Below are 22,440 nucleotides of genomic sequence, written 5' to 3'. Positions count from 1 at the left end.
CCAATTCGCTAATATTTTGGTTCAGATTCCCCTCTTTACCGACAGAATAAGCATCGATGTATAAGGCTTCATCCTTCTGACATGTTGGTAGAACTTGCGCGTCTAGAGCGGTTGCTACCTGTATTTTTCGAGTTCACAGACCAGTTGGTTCTGCCAGGCTTCTTTCTTCCGCCTGTGAAGTTGCTTCTCCGTTCGATGGAGTTCTTGGTAGGCTCCTACGCGTGCGCAATTTTTTTCCGTTCCGTTGCTAACTTACATTTATGGTCGAACCAGCCGTTCCGACTTCTTGCAGTTGGGGCCAAGTATGTTTATGGCCGTACCAAGGATAACGTTCTTCAGGTGGTTGTGAAGATCATTTGTTGATGCTTCATCTCCAGGACATCTATTGGTTGCGGTTATTGTGGCACCCATTTCCCATTTATAGGTGTTACAGAGTCTCTCCTGATTGTCAAAGGAGATTTTAGGTGGCGTTGTAACTCACCTCTGGAGCACTAAGCGAACGAAATAGTGATCCGAGTCCATATTGCCCCAACTATATGTTCTGACATTCATCAATGCTGATAAGTGGCGGCGTTCAATTAGCAAGTGATCATTTTGGTTGGAAGTGGTCCCGAGTCGTGTGTTTGTAGACCGCTTTACGCGCAAACCAGGTGCTTCCAACAGCCATTTCGTGCGTTACTGCTAACTGAATAGTCCGCAGTCTGTTATCATTGGTATCCCTATGCAAGCTATGGGTGCCGAATACCGGGTTCGTCTCTACTTGACTGTTGAAATCTCCAAGTATAATTTTGATGTCTCACTTGGGACAGGCTTCGAAGGCTCGCTCAACTGCCTCGTAAAAGGTCTCCTTCTCCAACTCTGGTGGTCTCCTCTATAGGAGCATGAACGTTTATGACGCTTATATTGCTAAATTTGCCTGGCAAACGCAGAGTACATGTCGCTTATATTTTCAAAACCGATAACAGTAGGTTTCATTTTTGTCTGACTATGAAACCCACTCCGTGCACATGGTTTACTTGATGGCCACTGTAGTTTATGTGTATGGCTCTTCCCAAGGAATCCGATCCCTGTCCAACGTATTTCCTGCCACGCTTGTACGTCAGCCCTATATTGAGACAGGGTATCGGCTGGCTGCTTGGCAGTTCCATCTCAGTATAAGGAGTGCATGTTCCCTGAAAAAATGCCCAAATCGTTATTCCGTTTTCGTTGCCCGGTTCGTCGTTATTTTATCAGTCCAGTCCGAGGCTCCCGTTGTGACTTTGTAACTTCGGTTTTCCGTGAATGGTTGCCAGCCCTACCCAACCCCCAACCTGGAGGACCACTTGGTACAATTTGTTCCGTTTTTAGGCGCGGAACACTCGCCTTAATCCTTCTCCATCTGCCGCTTTTCATTCGCTCCCAACAGTCACCACGTGGAAGTAGAGATAGGGTTTGATAGCAGAAGTGTTGGTGTTGGTTCAATAGGCGTTTCCCAGGTTTTATGCTCCATCGTGGGTATCAATCCACGTTTCGCTGTGGGACCTATACTATCCTTTGACCACCTCCTATGACCTTCTACTTATCTTCTTCCATTTTATAGTGGAAGCACTAAATCGCAAATCGAATATATTAGACTAGAAGCCGACGTTTTACCACTGTAAATGATTGCAGAGCCGTATGAGACCATCGCACCTCAGCATCGGCCGTTGATTATTATCTTACGGATCAAGCCACCGATAAAACAGCTTCAGGAACGCGCTGGCCCGCCGCGCATTAAATGGTGGCGATTTCATCAGAAAAAGGACAGATGGCCTCACTTATGCAATTTCCAACCATTAGGAATGTAGAAGAATTGTTGAACCTAGTTGAAAACATGATTCATAAAGTGGCCTATACAACCCTCGGGGTCATCAAGCCAACTAAGGGATACATCAACCGAAACACTTGGCTTTAGAATGACGATGCTTAAATAAAAGTCGGTAAAAAAACGCCTCTACCACAAGTTTTCTCGATGATAAAATGCTCGCCAATTTGCAACCGCGAAGCAAAAAACCCATCGCTGATACCCGAACTTTACTATAAGCTGGACACGCGGGATAGCGAGAGAGATCTGTATCGACGTGCAAAACCCAACAGGAATGCACACAGGATATCGAACACTTTTGTTGTGTTAATAGCAAAGCGATATTTTGCTTACCGCCCGTCGATCCACAACGGATAGATGATGAGAATATTTCGAGCAGATTTCAACTGAAGAATTTAATCATCCACGCCTTCCACAATCATTGCCGACATTTAGCGCAATTCCACCTGACAGCGTAACTGGTGCTCAGTGGTGGCGGTGAGGAAGGCGGGGCGGTAACCCCGCCGACCGCACCAAAGCTAAGTGTCCGAGGGGAACCTACATAGTGGGTGCGCCGATAGACGGTGTATCGCATTGGTTTCCCCGCTGTGAAACAGTAGGCGAATGCTCCAAAGACGTAATTAGGGCGATCAGACCGGAGTCTGCACGAGGACTCATCTGATGTCGCAGTAGGTTACGACACATTACCAGGGATATATTGATACCATGGGAACTGAGATAGCCCCAAAATTCGCATACTTCGGGAGAACTTCTATTGTATGTGCCTTCAGCTCGGTTGTTGCGATTGGCTCCCTAGTGGGAGTTTCATGAGGGTTGTGGTTGTGTTCAAGCGAACAGAGACCTTCGGGCCTCAAACGTGGTATTGCATTTGAACACGGGTGCCGTACTCCATATTTCGGTAGAGATTTAGGTAGGTCTTGGATCCGCCAGTATGAATGCTGAGCTATGCACTTAGTATAGATTCGTATCGTTGTTGCTTGTCACAACGGGGCTCTGATTTTTGTCACAAAATCAATCTATGTCTTAAGAAGATCGTCGGATTAAGTCCACGAGACAGGTACCCATTGCCAGCGTAACTAGAGTCGAGGAATCATTAAAACGAATAAAATCGGGAAAGCAACAGGACTTGACGATATCACATCTGAGCTCTGGAAAGCGACAAGCTGGGATCCAACATTGTAGCTCAGTGAATTCTTCAGTTGGGTTATTCAGGAAGGTAGAACACAATCTGACTGGCAAAAAAGTACCACAGTTCCAATATGGAAAAAGAAGCGCTTACCAGCAGATGGTTCAAATTACTGTCCGCTCCGGTTACCGTTCCAATACTTTGACGATTTTTGAACGAATGCTTCAGAACCGTGTTTACAAAATCGTTAAAATAACAAAGATTCCAGTCGGTTTTGTGAAGAACTGCGGAACTACTGGTGCAACACACGTTGCGCGGTTATTCAAAAACATCGCGAAAAGCATCCACCCTCTTTACATTGCATTTTTGGATCTGGAGAAAGCATTTCACGGTATGCCACATCAACTCAACTGGTATGTTCGACGACAAAACCTAGTGCCGAAGGAACTCGTGCGCTGGGTTAAATTGCTTTGCCACAATCCGAAAAGTAAAATTCGAAGTGTGACGAGTATATTAAAGCGGTTTCGTAACTCTATCACTGTTCATCAAAAAGCGATAATTGAATGATTTAAGTATCTTAGGATAATGCTATCAACCAATGGAGAACTGGGTTATGAAATTGCTTCACGCATTAGCGCAACCTCGATGAAAAGGTGCTCCACAACTGGTGTTCTTTGTGATCGACATATCAACGAACGTCGCAAATCTAAAATCTATCGCAATGCCGCCCGTCTTGTCGCCCTTTATGGTTCTGAATGTTACCGAATATAAAAGATGATGAACGGCGCCGTGCGGTAATGGAGACGAAGATATGACGTTGAACTAGTGGTGTGACGTTGGAAAAAATGCAAGAGAGGCGTTTTCGATGATCATGTAATTCGCGCTACAGAACGGTGGCTTGATACGCTGAGTGGTGATTTGAAGGCCTCATGACTACATCCAGATCTGGCTTCGATAGAGTAAAATGGCGCAATCGATCAGGATGAGCTGACGCCACTTGTGAACGGGACAAAGGCTAAAGAAAAAGATGAACTCAATGTACCCCTAGGTAGTTTGAACCCCCGCAGAGTCTATAGAGGACAACCCACAAATATTTACCCTTATGTTATTAGAGAGAAAGGACTGATTGCTGGGAGGACGGACGATTATTCTACTAATAACTTACTTTGGAATATATCTCGGAAAAAATGACCCTCTGCGTGCTTCCAAAACTGTACCGTCGAGCATTTGAGAAAATGTACGCAAATGTTTTGGTAGAAACTTCAGAACCTAACTAAGTAGCACTAATGGCATGTAACCTATTTTACAACATTGTTGCTCCCACTTCTGGCATAATGCATTTGTGACTGCTAAACTCTTTGGAGAACTTTTATCTTGTATTAAATTTTGGTCTTACTTGAATGCATTAATCAACTGTCATCTAGCTATACAGTCTCAGATTCAGTCGCGAAGGAGTTGATAATTTATGTTATCATCCTAGGTTCCACCTTCGCCTATCATAAACAAATGACATGGGCCTCCGTGAAGATCATCTTCTTTATGTTTGTCCTGTAATAGAGAATATGGTTTAGAAAATGCCCTAATTTGAAGTGCCTCAGTGTCCATCATCACAAAGCCCTTGATTGATTCATCCCCATACCCCTAGAAAGTAGATAAAAGGGTATGAGATACCTTCCTATGTTCTTTCACGTTTCTTTGTTCTTTAAAATAGAGAATACAAAGCGTTCACAAAGAACAGAGCTCCTCTGCGGGCAAGAATTTCCGAATCCCTTATTCTATTCTATTTCGAATCTTTTCGCTTTTACCTACCTACTTGAAAGACTCGCCATACGCAACTACAAAGGATGTCTAAAACTCACTCGAACTATCAATTTAAAAATATCCTCACCTTTCCCATTACCTAAATGAAAGGCTCACAGTCGGAACCTAACTTTATCTCGAAGTCCCATTCTAATATTTTTGTTATTTCCTCAAATCCGATCATGCACTAAAAACTGTAGGCATAACGAAGCGAAGCATCATTGACAAGGAAGCCGGAGGTAGAAAAAACAGGATAATCGGAAAATTCAATTTATTTGGCACTTAGAGAGCTTTTTATCCTACTTAAAGTTAACTTAAGGATACCATATAGATTCTTATGCTCTCTTTACAAGTAATCACATTTCTAAGTGTGTGAAAATCTATCCAAACGTTTCAAGTGGAAGTTGGGTTATACACGGAGATGTCGTACAAGTGAGGAAATGCTAAGGGGTGGAGTCGTGCGGAATACTATCGGAAAAATGATGATAACAACATACTTTTCGGATGTATTTTAATGGCAGCAAGGAAGAACTTAGAAACCTGATTTCCTGTTTGAATCGCTTTCTTACTTTGAAGTTTTTGTGGCATATCTTAAAGGGAATTCCAGATGCTCATTTTACTCAGTCAACATTGAAGCATTTCATCTGAACTTATCTACTATAAACGAGAACTCCTCGAATGGATTTTAATATCATTTAGTGACAGGAGGGTGCAGTAATGCAGTTCCCTTCAAAGCTAAGGAAGTATAGAGTAATGATCAGATTATGCTTTTCTCAAAGAATATTTGGTTTGACAACTCAAGGCATTAGCCTTGAGACTACTTTGCAAGGTCCAAGAATGATGTTCCTTGAAGGGAAAAATCCAACAACTGCGTTATGTAGGTTCTTAATTAGATAGGGAATGACAATTTTATTTTAAAAATTGTTCAATACGAAGGAACTTATGTTAATTTTTAAGGTTTTGTGCAAAACAAATTATTAAAATCGATTCACTGCCTCTCTGTCTGTCTGTCACACGCATTTGTCTCCAAAACGGCTAAACCGATCCGAACGAAATTTGGTGGATAGATGGGAACTATGAAATCCCCCGCATATAGCAAATGACAAATTTAGGGACAGTAGTAGTATAAATATGTATGTTCTAATCCACTTTCATATAAAAATCTTGCGGTTTTGAGACGGCATGTATGTTCGAATCCAGTTTCATATGAAAATGTTGTGGTTAGGGGCGGCCGGTTTGGCGCGTGCCGGGGGCGACTTTTAGGGAAGCGTAGTTCGTAGGGGGTCGTCCGCGGGGGTCCGGGGAGACTCGTTCCGGGCCGGGGCGGGTTTTGTTTAGGTATTGGTCGGTACGTTGACCGTTGTTTTGAACTCCCTACAGTAGTATAAATATGTATGTTCTAATCCACTTTCATATAAAAATCTTGCGGTTTTGAGACGGCATGTATGTTCGAATCCAGTTTCATATGAAAATGTTGTGGTTAGGGGCGGCCGGTTTGGCGCGTGCCGGGGGCGACTTTTAGGGAAGCGTAGTTCGTAGGGGGTCGTCCGCGGGGGTTCGGGGAGACTCGTTCCGGGCCGGGGCGGGGCGGCGTGCGTTGTTGTTGTTGTTGGATGTCATGTGCGTATTGCTTGGGCGATGGGGAATTGCTTATCAGGTTGACGTATTTGGGAGTGAATATTAGACCGTGGGTGAATATGTAGTAAGTTTGAAAATGATGGTTTTTGTAGATTTTAAATGTACTTGGCTGATTTTGTTGTTGTTGTTGCTGAGGTTGCTGATAAGAGGCGATCGTTTGGGTGCCATGTGCTAATTGTTTGGGTGACGGGAAATCGCTTATCAAGTTGATGTATATTAGGGACTGTGTGAATATTAAACCGCAGGTGAATATATTGTAAGTTTGAAAGTGATGTTTGTCAGTTGTGAAGGAAAATTAGAAGTGTTAAGCGATAAGCCATGTTTTGGATTGAGCGGTTATCGCATAGAGATAAATATTGTATATGTGAACAAGTATGGAAGAGTTTTAAAATTATCAACGTGAAGATTGATTCGGGTTATCTGGAGGTTTATATGACACCTGAGGATGGTTCAAGGGTGCTTGTACTAAGCTTAAGGAATGGAGAGGATTGCAAACCTGGAAATTTCGATACGACATTTACATTTCAAATCTGGCAACATGTTAAGATTGAAGTATTTGGTGAGTGAGATGGTGATGAAGGGAATAGTGTATTTTTATTGCAATTTTGGTGTTGTTGTTTCAGGTAATGGCGAAATTGCTATAATGGGAAAAGTGTTGCCAGGTTTGACTAGATGTAAGACGAAAAGCCGATATCCGAAGGGTTGTCCGTTCAACGACATAGATGGTGGTGATGATGTTGAATGGGTGCAAAAATATGGAATAAATGAATTTGAAAAAGGGGAAGAGGAAAGAATTAAAGAGGTTCTTCGCCGAAATGGAAGTCATCATGATTATTATGGAGATGATATCATACGAATTCAGCGGGAGTTTGATCGATTGATTCGAAGAAAACAAAATAAAAAATCTTTATCGAGTAAAATTATTGCAAAAGAGGAGGGGGAGAATGGAAGATCTAAGAAAACGTTTCGCATAAGGAGTGGTTATCTGGAGGCTGTTGATGAGGGAAATCCTGAAGTTGATTTAGCTGAAAGAGAATTTTAAATAGTCAATGATAAATTTCGAAATGTGTGTATATCCAACCAGATTGTTTTTTTTTCTTGTAAATATTTGTTTATTGTTCATTCTTTTTCTTTATTATATAAGTTTGAAAGGCTTTCACTTGAGGATATTTATAGATGACATGACAATGTGGTTTTGAACAAAACCATCGAGACTTCAAAATGATTTTCACATTTTAATATAAGAATGGACGTAAACTAGAATAAAATGATTCATATGATAATAATCACATCCAGTAGACTAGCAAAAAAAAGTTTTCTTTCTCTCTCTTTTTTATGGAATAGAAGCAGCCGAAAGGGTAGGTAATTTCAATCGTTCAGAGCCGTATAAATAGATCTCATGACGGTAAATATACAATTAGTTGGTTTTCGCAAATCGATTGGAATAGAATGGAGTTTTTAAATATACTTCTTGTGTTAGGTTTTGGTGTGCCTTTTCTTTTAGGTAGCCCATTGCCAGTGGTTAATCTTAATACCAACGAAAGTACAAATAATTTAGCGTTTAATCTCGTGCTACCTGATAACAATACAGCGCAAGTGACATTATCTTTTCGACTTATGACTGTTAGTACAGTTTCAACAGAAACGAACACGTCGTTTCAAAATGATGCCGATGTTGCTATTTCATCATCATCATGGCTGACGTCGACGTCAACAACAACAACAACAGAACCGTCTAGAAGATATGTTACAGTCGATGAAGCAATAGAAGGATTTCGGCAAGCTTTGATTAAGAAGGAAATGGAAATAGCTGGAATTATCGAGAGCGAAAATATTTTTTACAGGCACTTTAAATTAGAGTTCGATGATGACAAAATTTTAACAGTTCGATGTACATATGATAGCAACTATTCCATGCGCTTACTGAAAATCGCATGTTATGAATACCATGAGTTCGAAACCGAAAGAATACTCAGTAATGGCGAGGTTGAGTATATAAAACAGGCAGATCCAGACTATAGGAGCAATATAGAATTTCTGGACTTGAAGAAAATGAAGCAAACCTATTCTATGAGTATTGCTTGAACCGCGAACCTGTGCACAACGAATTAAAAAAATGACGACGACGACGGCGAATAAAAACAACATCGATGTGGACGACGACCTTCAACGTTCTATTGAGGAGTTGAAACAATTTTTTTGTACCAACAGATTGCTAATTCTTACGGAGCACTTTAACCAATTTATAAGCAGCTATACGTTTTTGAAACCATACGCTGAAATGTCGCAGAAAGTCAGCCAATTTGGAAAACATTACGTGAGCTGCCCGTGGGCATATGACGATGCAAAATGCGGACCAGACACTTGTGAATGTTATAGTGTTCGTAGGAGAATAAATGAAATGAAAAACCTTGTTCAGTTTTACAAAAGATTAACTAATAAATAAATTTTATTCTTCAATCAAAATTACAGTGTTTCATTGTGAATCTTAATATATCATATCCTTGGTATTTATCCAGGAATTGTGTTTCGTTGAGAACCTTAGCCACTTCACAAACGCTTGGTTACCATTCCTTTTCAATATTTTTTCCACAAGATAAATTGACGGATGCTCAGCTTTCAATAGTTCAGGCTCATAAAAACCACCTTCAATTTTATTTCCTTCGTAATCTTCTAATAGATATGTAACGGGATTGGTAATACGAATTTCGCGAATCTTGAAAATTTCCGTGGTCCAATTGGGTGTGTAGCCCTTTTCAAATACATGCTTGTATTTACTGATTCGAACATGATCACCCACATTATATTTAAATGGACCCATCACCTTAATGTTGTTGTATACGGTAGACAGGAGTAATTTTTCATTGGAACTATTCACAGCAGACGGAGCCATTTTAATTGTTCGGTGTTTTTTATTATTGTAGGCGTCAACTATATCATCGACTTGATTGATCCACTTGTAGTTTCCATTCATACTAAACTCTTTCCACATCATATTCTTTAGGGTACGATTGAATCGTTCAACAATTGATGCCTTAAGTGGACTATACGTGGAATAATGGTTTATTTGATATTTTGTCATAACATTTTTAAAATGTTTGTTGTAGAATTCTTTTCCGTCGTCTGTTTGTAGGTTTTTAGGAATGCGTCCTCGTTGGAGAATCTGTTCAATTGCTATAGCAACTTCTTTACCCGTTTTTGTTTTGATGGAAGCCGTCCACGCAAACTTGGAAAACGTGTCGATGATCGTAAGAAGGAAACGGAACCCCGTATTGTCGCTAACATATGCTCCCATTTCAACTAAATCGGCCTGCCACAAGTCATCCAAACCTTTAATTATGACTGGTCGTCGGTTAAAATTTTTTCGAGCTGACCTATGTAATTCGTTGACTACTTGCCGTTTGCTCATTTTAGAATGAACTGAATTTCGTAATATGATTGATAGTTGTATTTGTTGTTTTTAAGGTATGACTTTGAACTGTCATCATCATCATCATAGTTTTGTAAGTTCGTCGATTTCAAGTTGAATTTGTCTGTCTATATATTCTTTGCGTTTCTCAATGTTAATATCAACGTAGTTCTTTGTAGAAGCATCAGCATCCTCAACGGGTTCTCCAAGATTCTTGAGTTGTTTGAATTTGATGTTGTAATCACCGCTTTCCGTTTTATTAAATCCCGCACCATGCAAACCTTGTAGACCATCCTTATCAGGTTTTCCTTCTGGACCTCGGGGACCCGAGGGCCCCTGCTGACCTATAGGACCTTGAGGACCTTGAGGACCTGGGGGTCCTTGAAGTCCTTGCAAACCACGTTTTCCTCCTCCAGTATCGTTTGAAAATCGACCAAATTTATCAACACCCATTTAATAAATGATGTGAGCTGCGTGTTTATTCTATTATTTGTGATTCTTTCAATTCTTCAATGATTGATATAATTTCATTGTTATGATTATTGTGACCGGCTTGCTGTGACGCAATGAGTAACCGCAATCGACTTACTAGTTCATTGGGATCATCCCAATATATATAGTCAATTTGTTTGTTAGACGTTTCCATTAAATTAGGGTTTTTGCATTTAATATTAGGGGTTCGTGTTAACCCTTTTCCTTCTTTTCTATTTAACAATTTAGAAATTATTCTTGTATATTTAAAGCTTCAATTTCCATTGACTTGACTGCTACTGTCATAAGAACGCCTGTGGGCATTAGAGTGTAGAAGAATACTTTTATAATTCTCTAAATCATCGTCGGAATATATTGTTTCATCTGGATACTTCATAAAAAGCAGTTCATATAAACCCCGACTTCCAATGTAAGCTTTTTCATCTACAATTATATGATTATCATCGATTGCGAAATCTGAATTTCCTATTTTCCACTGATTTCCATCATTGTCATCCCTATATACCCCATAAATACTGTCAATTACAGATGGTTGATTTACATAGATATCTAGATATTGCCTAGCAACATCTGAAAAATGATTTTGCTTCAGGTATTCTCCCAGATATTCTTGCCCTTCCGGAGTGGCAACATATTGGCGAACAGCTTTTGTAGAAGACTTAGGAGTTTCAAAAATGTGTTCATTTTCTTCATAGGCACGATCTCTCTTTAATTCCTCATCTTTACATTTAATACGAGCTGATGAAGACTCTTCTTTAAACTCTTGTTTTTTTATGTCTTGTTCCTGCAATACTTTAGCTTTCTTAACAAATTCTTTGAGGGGTTCCGTGATGGGCTTAAATGTTTCTTCCAACTGAATCTCTGTTCCGGCTTTGTTAGCTTTCAGCTGTTGATATTTTTTCCTTATTGAATCGGTTGTCTTTACAATATCTCTGAGCAACTGTTTGTCAAGCTTTGTTCTTTTCATTGTTTATGGAATCAGCAACGGATGCAATTGGTCAAATTTCGAAATATATCTAAAATGTTTTGAAATATTCTTTCAATAGCTTTTAGTTTGATTTTGAACTGATTTTTGCAGCACCTAAATCGCTTTGTTTCTTTTTTGAATTGTTTGGAACTGTCCTCACTGTTGCTGCACTCAAACCGTATTGAACTGTTATCGAACTGTATTGAACAGCTAATGAGCTGCATCAAACTGATCCTTTGAACTGCTTTGAACTGTTCCTGAACTGATTTTAACTGCTTTGAACTGCTCCTGAACTGCTTTGAACTGATGCTTCTGAACTGCTTCTGAACTGCTTTTGAACTGCTTCTGAACTGCTTTGAACTGCTTTGAACTGCTCCTAGACTGCTAAGTTGGTAATGATGCTTTTAATAGATGGGGGGTTCTTTCCATACTGAGGATTTGCTTTTATAGTATTATGAATATATCGAATCCCTTTCGATATCGACCCTTCTCTAAAGAACTATCTTTATCAATTACACAGAATCCATATTTATCATTCCAACATTCAGCACAAATGGTTCTAAACTGTTCGAAAGTCATGTCGGTGTTTACGTGATCATTGTAAATGTGTCTTAAATTCATATCATCCTGTTTGAATATAATCAAAAAATTTGCGTTATCTCGAATAAGGTGTTTCGGTATTCTTGTATATGTTTGACACAGATAAAAGCTATCAATATTATGATGTTGTCCCATACAGAAATATGCTCGAATATTCTCTTGTTTCTCGCTGGCAATATCATCGAAAATGAAAACAGAGTCAGATTTGGCTTCTTCAGGCGAAATCACTTTACTATTATTTGAGAATGTATAGAAGCCCAATCCGGAAATAGCTTTAACAGCGTGCTTCAAATGTTCATATTTGGGTTGATGTAATGATTTCGAGTAGATGTAAATATTTTCAAATTTTATACCATTTGGGTGCTTCAATAGAGAAAGCATAACGTTAGTTTTGCCGCAGTTAGAAGGACCCGTAATAATACCCCGAATATTATTAGGCAATAAATTGCTGTGTTTAGCTATACAGCTTTCATTTGTAATGTCAGTGTTTTCCACCACCAACCTTTGTTGTTGTTGTATAAACCGCATTATCAGTGCAACTAAACAACCAGACTGAAAGTAATTACGTTGTTGCAAAAAGTGTTATAGTCTGCGAGAGTTGTTGAACCGAGCAGGATTATACGCATACATAGACGCAAAGAGAACGGTCACTATAAAATGATTGATCATAAAAATAAATATACTAGTACAACACGAAAAGCGGTGAAAGGAAGAGGTGTGATTAATACCCTAATCAATAAACTTCCAATTGAACTGCATCTACCTGGTTATCAATACTGTGGTCCTGGTACAAAACTAAGCACGCTAACTCTTAAGCTGATTGATCAAAACGGAGATATAATAAACTTCAAAGGGGAAACAATAACGATTAGACTTCATTTGAAGCCCCAGAATGCTGCTATATAACGATGATAAATACCTGCCCGATAATGTAGATAGAACCAGTTCAATCAGAAAAATCGAACGAGCTAGACCGCGATTAACATTGCAAAATAAACAGTATCTAAAGTTATTGGGATTCAAATTGAAACAAAAATAATGAGCGATATCCTGAACGTTACACGTAAAATCAGTTTTGATAATAGTATATCAAAAATCGAATACCATAGCTACTCTCCATTCTTATCATCATACAACTCCAGTGATGAAATCCGAATACCCATACAACAACAGGATTTGTGTATTTTGCCGAGTCAGAGTTTCATTTACATTGAAGGCGCCTTAACTAAAACAGATGGAACAATATCAGCACTAGCTAAATTGACGAATAATAGCGTAGCTTTCCTATTTGATGAGATAAGATATGAACTGAATGGAGTAGAAATCAATCGAAACAAAAATGTGGGAATAACATCGACGTTAAAAAATTATATATCACTTAATGAAAACGAAAGTAAAATGCTTTATAATACCGCTTGGTCACCGAACGAATCTATCACACCGTCAAGTGGTTACTTCAACTTTTCTATTCCGCTAAGAAAACTTTTGGGATTTGCCGAGGACTACAAGAAAATTATTGTAAACGCTAAACACGAGCTAATTTTGGTTCGCACAAGAAGCGATGAAAATGCATTTATTTCATCCACTGATAATGTACACATCAAAATTTTTAAACTACAGTGGAAGGTGCCCCATGTTAATCCCGATGGCGCTGAAAAATTGTCAATGTTGAAATATGTTGAATCGGGACATCCGATTCAAATAAGCTTTCGAAATTGGGAACTGTACGAATATCCAGTTCTACCCACAACAACAGATCATGTGTGGAATGTGAAAACCACAGGTCAACTCGAAAAACCTCGATATGTTATTTTAGCTTTACAGACAAATCGAAAAAATCTCAAAGACAAAGATGCCAGCAAATTTGATCACTGTGATTTAACAAATATCAAAATACATTTAAGCTCCGAATCGTATCCTTATGACGATATGAATATTAAATTTTCCCGTGATCGATTCGCTCTTCTCTATGATATGTACTGCAATTTTCAACAATCTTATTACGGTGTACAACCTCAGCCACTACTTTCACGAAGCGAATATAAGGAATCTGCACCAATTATAGTAATTGATTGTTCACGTCAAAATGAATCCATGAAATCTGGCTCAGTGGACATAAGGTTAGACATGAAAACATCTGTAGATGTGCCTGCCTTAACAACAGCTTACTGCTTGCTCCTACATGATCGTGTGATAGAGTACAACCCACTCACTTCTTCAGTTCAAAAACTTGTATAAAAACTATGGAAACTATAAATGTTAATCCAGTATCACGTTTACATTCTGCACGCAAGCAAACTGCACCATTTCATCACCATGACGACGATTTTCGTTATCGATATGCAAGGATTTAGAGGATGCAACAATACTTTCATCATCAAAGAGTTAGCTGTCGTAAATGTAAACGAAAATTTTCATCGACACTTTATACTGAAACCTCCCTTCAGTTTTTCAACACTATCAAGAGAGCTGCAATCCCAGGCACACTGGGTATACGAAAATCATCATGGATTGAAATGGGAAGGTGCACTAACAACATTTTGGGAAGTGAAAGAATATTTACTTCTAAACATGAAAAATACAACCATCTACGTCAAAGGAACAGAGAAGAAAAAATGGCTTGATGATTTGCTGGGAAATATTGCACTAGTATTCAATGTGGAAGATCACAGCTGTCCGAATCTAAAATCACTGAAACAAAATTATCCCGACATGTTACGCTGTAATGCCCACAGCGGATGTTGCGCGCTACAAAACGCATTCCTTCTGAAAAAATTTATAACTCAAAATAATAATCAAATGTAATAAAAAGAAGTTTTCATTGTAAATAATAAATTTTGTTTTTTTTTCTTTATTGTAAGTAATTTTTCTGTGAATAATAATAATAAATGTTCACATCTAAATCTACATTTTCATGGTTTATTATTATATATGAAGATGGAATTCCAAGTTTTAGGAATTGGCCGCACCGCTGCAACTCAAGGACAACTCTGCACGACGACTGCAACTCCCTGTATTGAAGTCGTCCAACACATTATCGCTACATTTACTATAGCGCGATGGTAAAAATAGCCGCATAGTACCCTCCAAATCCACGACGATAGTCTGTCCATATCTATAGAAAAAGCAATGAAAAAAAGAACTTGTTAGCAGAAGAAAAGTTTAATTTTAAATTCTAACTTACCGTGTTTCCATTCTCTCGCCTCCAGTGATGTGGTACCGCTTTCCAACTTCCAACTCTGACGTTTTAATATAAATGAGCGGCTTGCAGGCCAATAATTCGTTAATCGAATCCATCCTCTACGGCAACTTTTCACTTATAACAAAATCTTTTCACAAATTCCACTATTTATATTAATTTGTCATCCAAACAATTAGCACATGGCACCCAAACGATCGCCTCTTATCAGCAACCTCAGCAACAACAACAACAAAATCAGCCAAGTACATTTAAAATCTACAAAAACCATCATTTTCAAACTTACTACATATTCACCCACGGTCTAATATTCACTCCCAAATACGTCAACCTGATAAGCAATTCCCCATCGCCCAAGCAATACGCACATGACATCCAACAACAACAACAACGCACGCCGCCCCGCCCCGGCCCGGAACGAGTCTCCCCGAACCCCCGCGGACGACCCCCTACGAACTACGCTTCCCTAAAAGTCGCCCCCGGCACGCGCCAAACCGGCCGCCCCTAACCACAACATTTTCATATGAAACTGGATTCGAACATACATGCCGTCTCAAAACCGCAAGATTTTTATATGAAAGTGGATTAGAACATACATATTTATACTACTGTAGGGAGTTCAAAACAACGGTCAACGTACCGACCAATACCTAAACAAAACCCGCCCCGGCCCGGAACGAGTCTCCCCGGACCCCCGCGGACGACCCCCTACGAACTACGCTTCCCTAAAAGTCGCCCCCGGCACGCGCCAAACCGGCCGCCCCTAACCACAACATTTTCATATGAAACTGGATTCGAACATACATGCCGTCTCAAAACCGCAAGATTTTTATATGAAAGTGGATTAGAACATACATATTTATACTACTGACAGTTTAAAAGGGGAGCTCCCCAGACATGGAAAGGGGGGATTTAAACAAAATTTTCACCGGATATTGTCGTGTAGGGTATCAAATTGAAGGTCTCGATTAGTACTTTCCGAAACTCCGGTTTGGCGTGAATTGCATGGTGTGCGAGTAAGGAGTCAAAATGAACGCACTTAAAATGAGATAAGACTCATTTTCGCAAACTACCCAACCCAAAAATCCGAAAAAAATATGGATGACTCGTTTAGATGCAATCTAGGCCTCAAAATATGTCCCATTATGATATCTGCTCACATAAACTTACTAATAGTATATTACCAACTTTTACAAATTTACTGAAAAGCCCCCCCTAAATTCATCCTAGGACTACCAAATTTCGCACCAGCATAGAGGACTATACTTCGTATACACATGCCATTTCATGAAAACCTCGCCATTAACGCCAAAATTATAGCAGTTCAAACTTAGTAATTTCTCGCAAATTTACTGCTTCTAAAGCCATGCAAATAAGATACTGACGTCATGATTAACGAGAATAATTGAGAACCGCGTGAAATATTGGATTCGCATTTATAAACAATTTACTTCTACCTAGCCCTTTTTAGGCTTTTATCTAAAACGCTTATGGGAAATTTAAGCCTCGAATGATGCCCCATTCCGATATCTGCTCAAATAAACTTACTGATAGTATGATATATTATCAACTTTTCGAAATTGACTGAAAAACCCCCCTCAAGTTCATCCTAGGAGTACTAAATTTTGCACCAACACGTGCATACACATGCCACATTTCATGGAAATCCGACTATTGGTATCAAAGTCGGTCTAAGCCATGCAAATAAGATGCTGGCATCATAATTATCAAGAATAATTGACTAATTGAATAATTGAATATTAAAATTCCATTCATGAAGAATATACCTTTCCCTAGCCCATTTGAAGGTTTTGTGTAAAAGCAGCCTGCAAGTCCTCCTACATTCGGCATCATCCTTGCGAGAACCATACTACTAGTGGATACTTTTTAGCAGGTATGCTCTATGTGCTGCTTGAAATTGAGTTTCCCGTCTATCATCACCCCCAAGTATTTGATGGTCGGCGTGGTAGTGATGATACGATTCCCGATTCTAATGCACGCGTAACTTCTTTTGCAGCGCTTAATGATGACGACCGCTTCCATCTTTTCCTCCGCGAGTGCAAGTCCAGCACTCTCTAACCAAGCCTTAACAACACTGATTGCTTCGCTTGAGCACAACTCAGTATCCTCGAGATGCTTTACGACCACAACCAGTGCTATATCATCGGCGTAACCCACCACCGTGGCCTCCTCCGCAGCCAGAAGATTGAATACATCATTATACATGATGTTCCACAGTAGTGGGCCCAGTACAGGGCCTTATGGGACACCCGCGGAGACAACGTACTCCTTGGATCCATCATCGGTATTATACCAGAGGGTTCTCTCTTGCAAGCAGCTATCGATAATAGCGGCAAGGTAGGTGGGAACACCAATCGTCGCCAGAGACTTTCGTATAAGGTTCCAATTGGCCGCGTTGAAAGCATTCCTCACATCCAGGGTCTCCACCACACAATATTTGCTGGTACAACCCCTTCCGTGATTTGCATTTTTGGCCAAGCCAGTAACCATTTTGATGGCATCAATGGTTGATCTGGCTTTACGGCCTATCTGAATGGCCCCCTTGCCTTTCGACTATTGGGAGTAATCTATTATAAATAATCCGTTCCAACATTTCCGCTATAGTCCCTAGAAGACATATGGGTCTATAGGAGGACGGTTCCCCTGGCGGTTTGCCAGCCTTAGGCAGCAGCACCAGCTTCTGCCGCTTCCAAGGTGCAGGAAAGATACCCTCGGACATGCACGTTTCGAACAGCTCCGCGAACATATCAGGTCTACATTTGACGGCAAGTTTGAGGGCCGTTATGCCATCCAGACCCGGGGCTTTGCTGTTGCCTATTCGACTGCAGATCTCCAGCAGCTCATCCCTGGTAACTGGTGGAATCGGCGTCACATTCAGGGGACACTGGAAGGTGTCAGTACCCCCCTCTTGTTGGAGAAATAACCCCTGGACTATTTTCAACAAGAGCATAGGCCACGTGATCTGCGGAGATGATCGGCCTCTGAATCGTCCTGTCACGATTTTATACCCCACGGATTTATGTCCGCTTTCGAACAGAGCTCCTTAAAACATTTTCTCTTACTGCGCGGGATGGCGAGCTTGAGGTTCTTGCGAGCTCCCCTGTAGGCATACTCCTTTTGTCCTTGATCGATCCTACCTATCGCCCTCTGAGCCGTTCGTCTGGCCCTGTGGCAAATCGATCGAAGGCTTGCAAGTTCACTATTCCACCAACAATTGGGGCTTCTAGTCGGGAATGGGCACCTCCTAGGCATCAACGCGTCACATGCTTTAGAGATGCTTTGTGTAACATGGAGAGCTCTATCCGTAGAGGTGCCTGCTTTGGAAGGCAGGCCTACCGATACTTCCATGAATGTTTGCTCATGCATCGCTCTTGCAGACCATCCTGGTGTTCTTTTGGATTTCGGCTACCGGGGTGCGGGTCTCCTGCCTTGTGGCTCTGTCGTTAGTTCAAAGGTGATTGCCTGGTGGTCGCTGTACTTGAAGTCCTCACTAACTTGCCAGGACATGTCACGCGCTAGCACAGGGCTGACAAAAGTCAGATCTACAATTGAACCAGTTCCCCCTTTTCGATAAGTGTTTACATCGCCTTCGCTGGCCAGAACGCCCACGCATCAAAGTCACCGGCTATCACTTTTGGACCTCGTCCCCTTGTGTCGTGAACCAGATCGTCTAACAGGTCTTCAAACTCAGGTAGTGTGAGGCTCGGTGGGGCGTAGCAGCTATGTACGAATATACTGCTTACTTTTGCTCACACAAAGCCACTAGCCACCTAATGCATGCTATATTGTATGGCTTAACGACCGCACGGCCATATCACCGGTCCACCAGTCGAATCTGTGACCCATACACCTCCAAAATTTCTGTACGGTTCACTAATGATAGCAATCTCCATCCCGGATTCGTAAGTGGTCTGCGCAAGCAAATCTTCTGCAACCCTGCAATGATTGAGGTTTATTTGTATTAACCTCATTTTTTCACAGCAGTTAACGCCTTCCTAAATTCAGGGCATTTACCACTTCCAGCAATATGCCGTTTATCCCGTCCTTCCTTTCCTTCGCACAAAATGCATTTGGGGTCGCTATTGCACTCCTTGGCAATATGTCCTTTCTCCCCACACCTTCGACGTTGATCAGACCGATCGATGCCACTAGTGCATGCCTTCGCAAAGTGTCCAGACATAAGGCATTTGAAGCTGTCCGTCTGTTTTTTTCAGAGACTGTAGCAGCGATTGACACCAAATTTGGTGGGAAGGTGGAATCTGTGAACGCTCACGCACACAGTAAGTTACATCCTGTTACATTGAATTTAAGGGGGGTCCCCATAATGCAAAAGGGGAGTGTACATTTTTTTTTTCACCAAATATAGTCATATGGGGTATCAAATGAAAGGTCTCGGTCAGTACTTTCCGAAGCTGATTTTAGTTTTGACATTTGGTGGATAGGCGGGGAATTCGGGGGATATTCCCACATAATATATGGATATATTACGTATTATGTACGAGATTGCACCCAGATCAGGCATTCGATAGAGCCAAATGGCGAAGCCAATCACGACGAGCCGACCCCGCTTTTGAACGGGACAAAGGCTGAAGAAAAAGAAGATGATGTACTAATAGGATAAATTCACACTCAAATGTTTTTATAAAGGCAATACACAAAACTTTCATACCTGAAGCATCCAGTTTCCGATTTCCCGCCTTGTTTGTATCTGTTGTAGGTTAAATTCTTGGCATTTGCTAATAATATTAAACTCAGAGTGTGAAGCCTATAAGGTTGACTATTATCAATACATATCAAATGAGTTATTTAAATCGGTTTCTAAAAACTAGAGGACAACGGAACTATGTGACACGGAGCTATCATACATTCGTGGCTCGTCTTCTCCTTTTTCTTCAACCTTTATCCCGTTCACAAGCGGGGCCGACTCGTCGTGATCGGTTTCGCCATTTTATTTTATCAAATGCCTGATTTGGATGCAATTTCGAGGCTTTTAAATGCCCATCCAGTGTATCAAGCCACTGTTGTTTCGGCCGGCCTTTTAGTCGCTTACCATTGACTTCGATGTTCAGAGCAATCTTGATAAGTGAATACTCGTTAACCCGAATCACGTGACGATACCATCGAAGACGCCTGTCTTGGAGTTTTTCCAGAATCGGGGTAACCCCATATCGATCGCGGATATCCTCATCTCGGATGTAATCTAAACGTTTCACGCCACCTGTCCAATGCAACATCTTCGCCTCCATTACTGCAAGACGCCGTTCATTGTCTTTTATAGCCGGCCAAAACTCAGAACTATAGAGAGACAGACGACATTGCGGTAAATTTTACATTTGAGACGTTAGCTGATACGTCGATCACAAAGAACACCAGTTGTGGGATGCCACTTCATCCAAGTCGCATTAACGGGTAAAACAATTTCATTGGGCAGTTCTCCATTGGTTGATAGCATTGACCCAAGATATTTAATTCGCTACTGGATTATCTCTAGACAACCGCTCTGTGGTGAACAAAAGTGAGCAGCATCTCAGCATGGTCGACACCATCGATCAAAAACGTAACACAAAGTACAGAAAAAACCACATTGACAACAAAGGAAGCAAAACCAAAAGCTATCACAAAGGGAAGCCTCAGCCTATTAGTAATGTAGCGAAAACATTCCAGGGAATGGAATGGATCCCATACGGATGTCTGACTGAGTGGATTTTGTAAGAAAAGAAAGAACCGAAAATTTTTAAATAATGTTCTGTGAAAATCGATAAAGTGAAAAACGCAATGAAAGTGAAATTGAAGTTTCTCCCACCGATTAAAACAGTGCAAACCATGATTTGAAAAGGCTGAACATGGAAAACACCCAATGGTACACGTACGAAGATAAAAATCATAAACCTCTGAGGGTTATAGTACGCCATTGTAAAAGGCCTGAAGAAGAAAAGTTTCTGTATGCAGTAAACAAAGTAAGAAAAAATGCCGGAAGCTGAACGCTTATTAATTTTATTTGAGCAAAAATCTGAAAAATATGTATTTTGAGGCCTAGATTTCGTGTTGAGGCATCATTGTAAATTTCTCCGATCTTTCAGTTGGATAAGAATGAGTCCTGTGCAACCTTTGGGCTACACATTTTAAGCTCTCACTCCTCTATGTTCCACCCACTATTACAAATAAGATCAGTACTAAACAACCCTTTTCATTAGATACCCCACACGGCTGTGAAAAAAGTGCCCCCAATTTTCACATGCATGGGGAGCCTCCCCTTTCCATAAATAATAATAATTATAATAATCGTTGGCACAACAATCCATATTGGATCAGCGCCTTGAAGTGTGTTAGAGCACTTCATTCAAGACCGAAACGGTACAATACAGTATACTGTAGGAAGCAATGTGGTCAGCGTTGCGCTCGCCCGCGATTATTACCCTGATTTGACTCAGGTACTCATTCACAGTTGAGTCGACTGGTATCCGACATCAAATCACGATATAAATCCCACTGCCACCAGTGAGATTTGAACCACGACCTTCCGCATGAGAGCTTTGTGCTCTAACCACTCAGCTATCCTTCCATAAACTCAACCCAAAATAATGCCAATTGTTTTTATGTAAAGAGACTCAAAGAGTCACCAAATTTTGTAACAATAGCTTGAGACATTTTTAAATAAATCGGGTTGACAGACATGCGTGTCCCAAAATGAAACGGGCTCCCGATCATCGACATCCCTCAACCATAGTGCCTCTGTGGTGGAAAACTCGGCCACCATGGCATCTAATGCTTCAAGTGTTTTAGATTGGAGAAGGAGGTGTTCAGACGAAGTACCACTTTACCGAGAACACCACTATTAAAAACTGAGAAGGATGAGTTGAATGCGGTTCGCTGGACTACAGTAACGATACCAACACCCACCGCATTTATCCACGAAGGGCGACAATGGGAGGTGCTCCAGGAACAAGCGAAAAACCCAGGAGAACTCTGAGATCCCTGCCAATGCCAAAGATCATAAAAGTGACGGTGAATACTAAAAAAGGGAGAGAACCATATAAAGGGAGTAATCCAATAGTAGGAGGAAGAGGAATTACGCTTCACACAGCATGGTGCTTAGTCTCCGAGTTTATCAAGGACAAACGCAATGTGCCCCAAACTATAAAGAATATAGTGAGAACTATAAGAGTGATATAGATCACAGTAGGAAAAAGAAATTATCAAGGACAAAAGCCTGTTGCTGCAATATCGTCACAGGCCACCTGAGTATAACATCCAGCAGATACCTAAGAGGAAATAAGGCATACAAGAAGCTCTGAAAAACAGGAATAAAAGCACGGAAGGAATAAAGCGCGTCCCACAACTCCGA

General features: G+C 40.7%; 1 protein-coding gene across 2 annotated transcripts in view; it reads left to right on the top strand.

Moving 5' to 3' along the window:
- The window catches only part of LOC119653211, a 317,232-nt gene that overhangs the window by 193,679 nt on the left and 101,113 nt on the right, over positions 1-22,440 (top strand). The window lies entirely within an intron of this gene.

The sequence above is a fragment of the Hermetia illucens genome, chromosome 3, assembly GCF_905115235.1.
Source record: "Hermetia illucens chromosome 3, iHerIll2.2.curated.20191125, whole genome shotgun sequence".
Classification (NCBI taxonomy): domain Eukaryota; kingdom Metazoa; phylum Arthropoda; class Insecta; order Diptera; family Stratiomyidae; genus Hermetia; species Hermetia illucens.
Note: the sequence above shows the minus strand (reverse complement) of the source record. Positions and strands in the feature narration are given on the sequence as shown.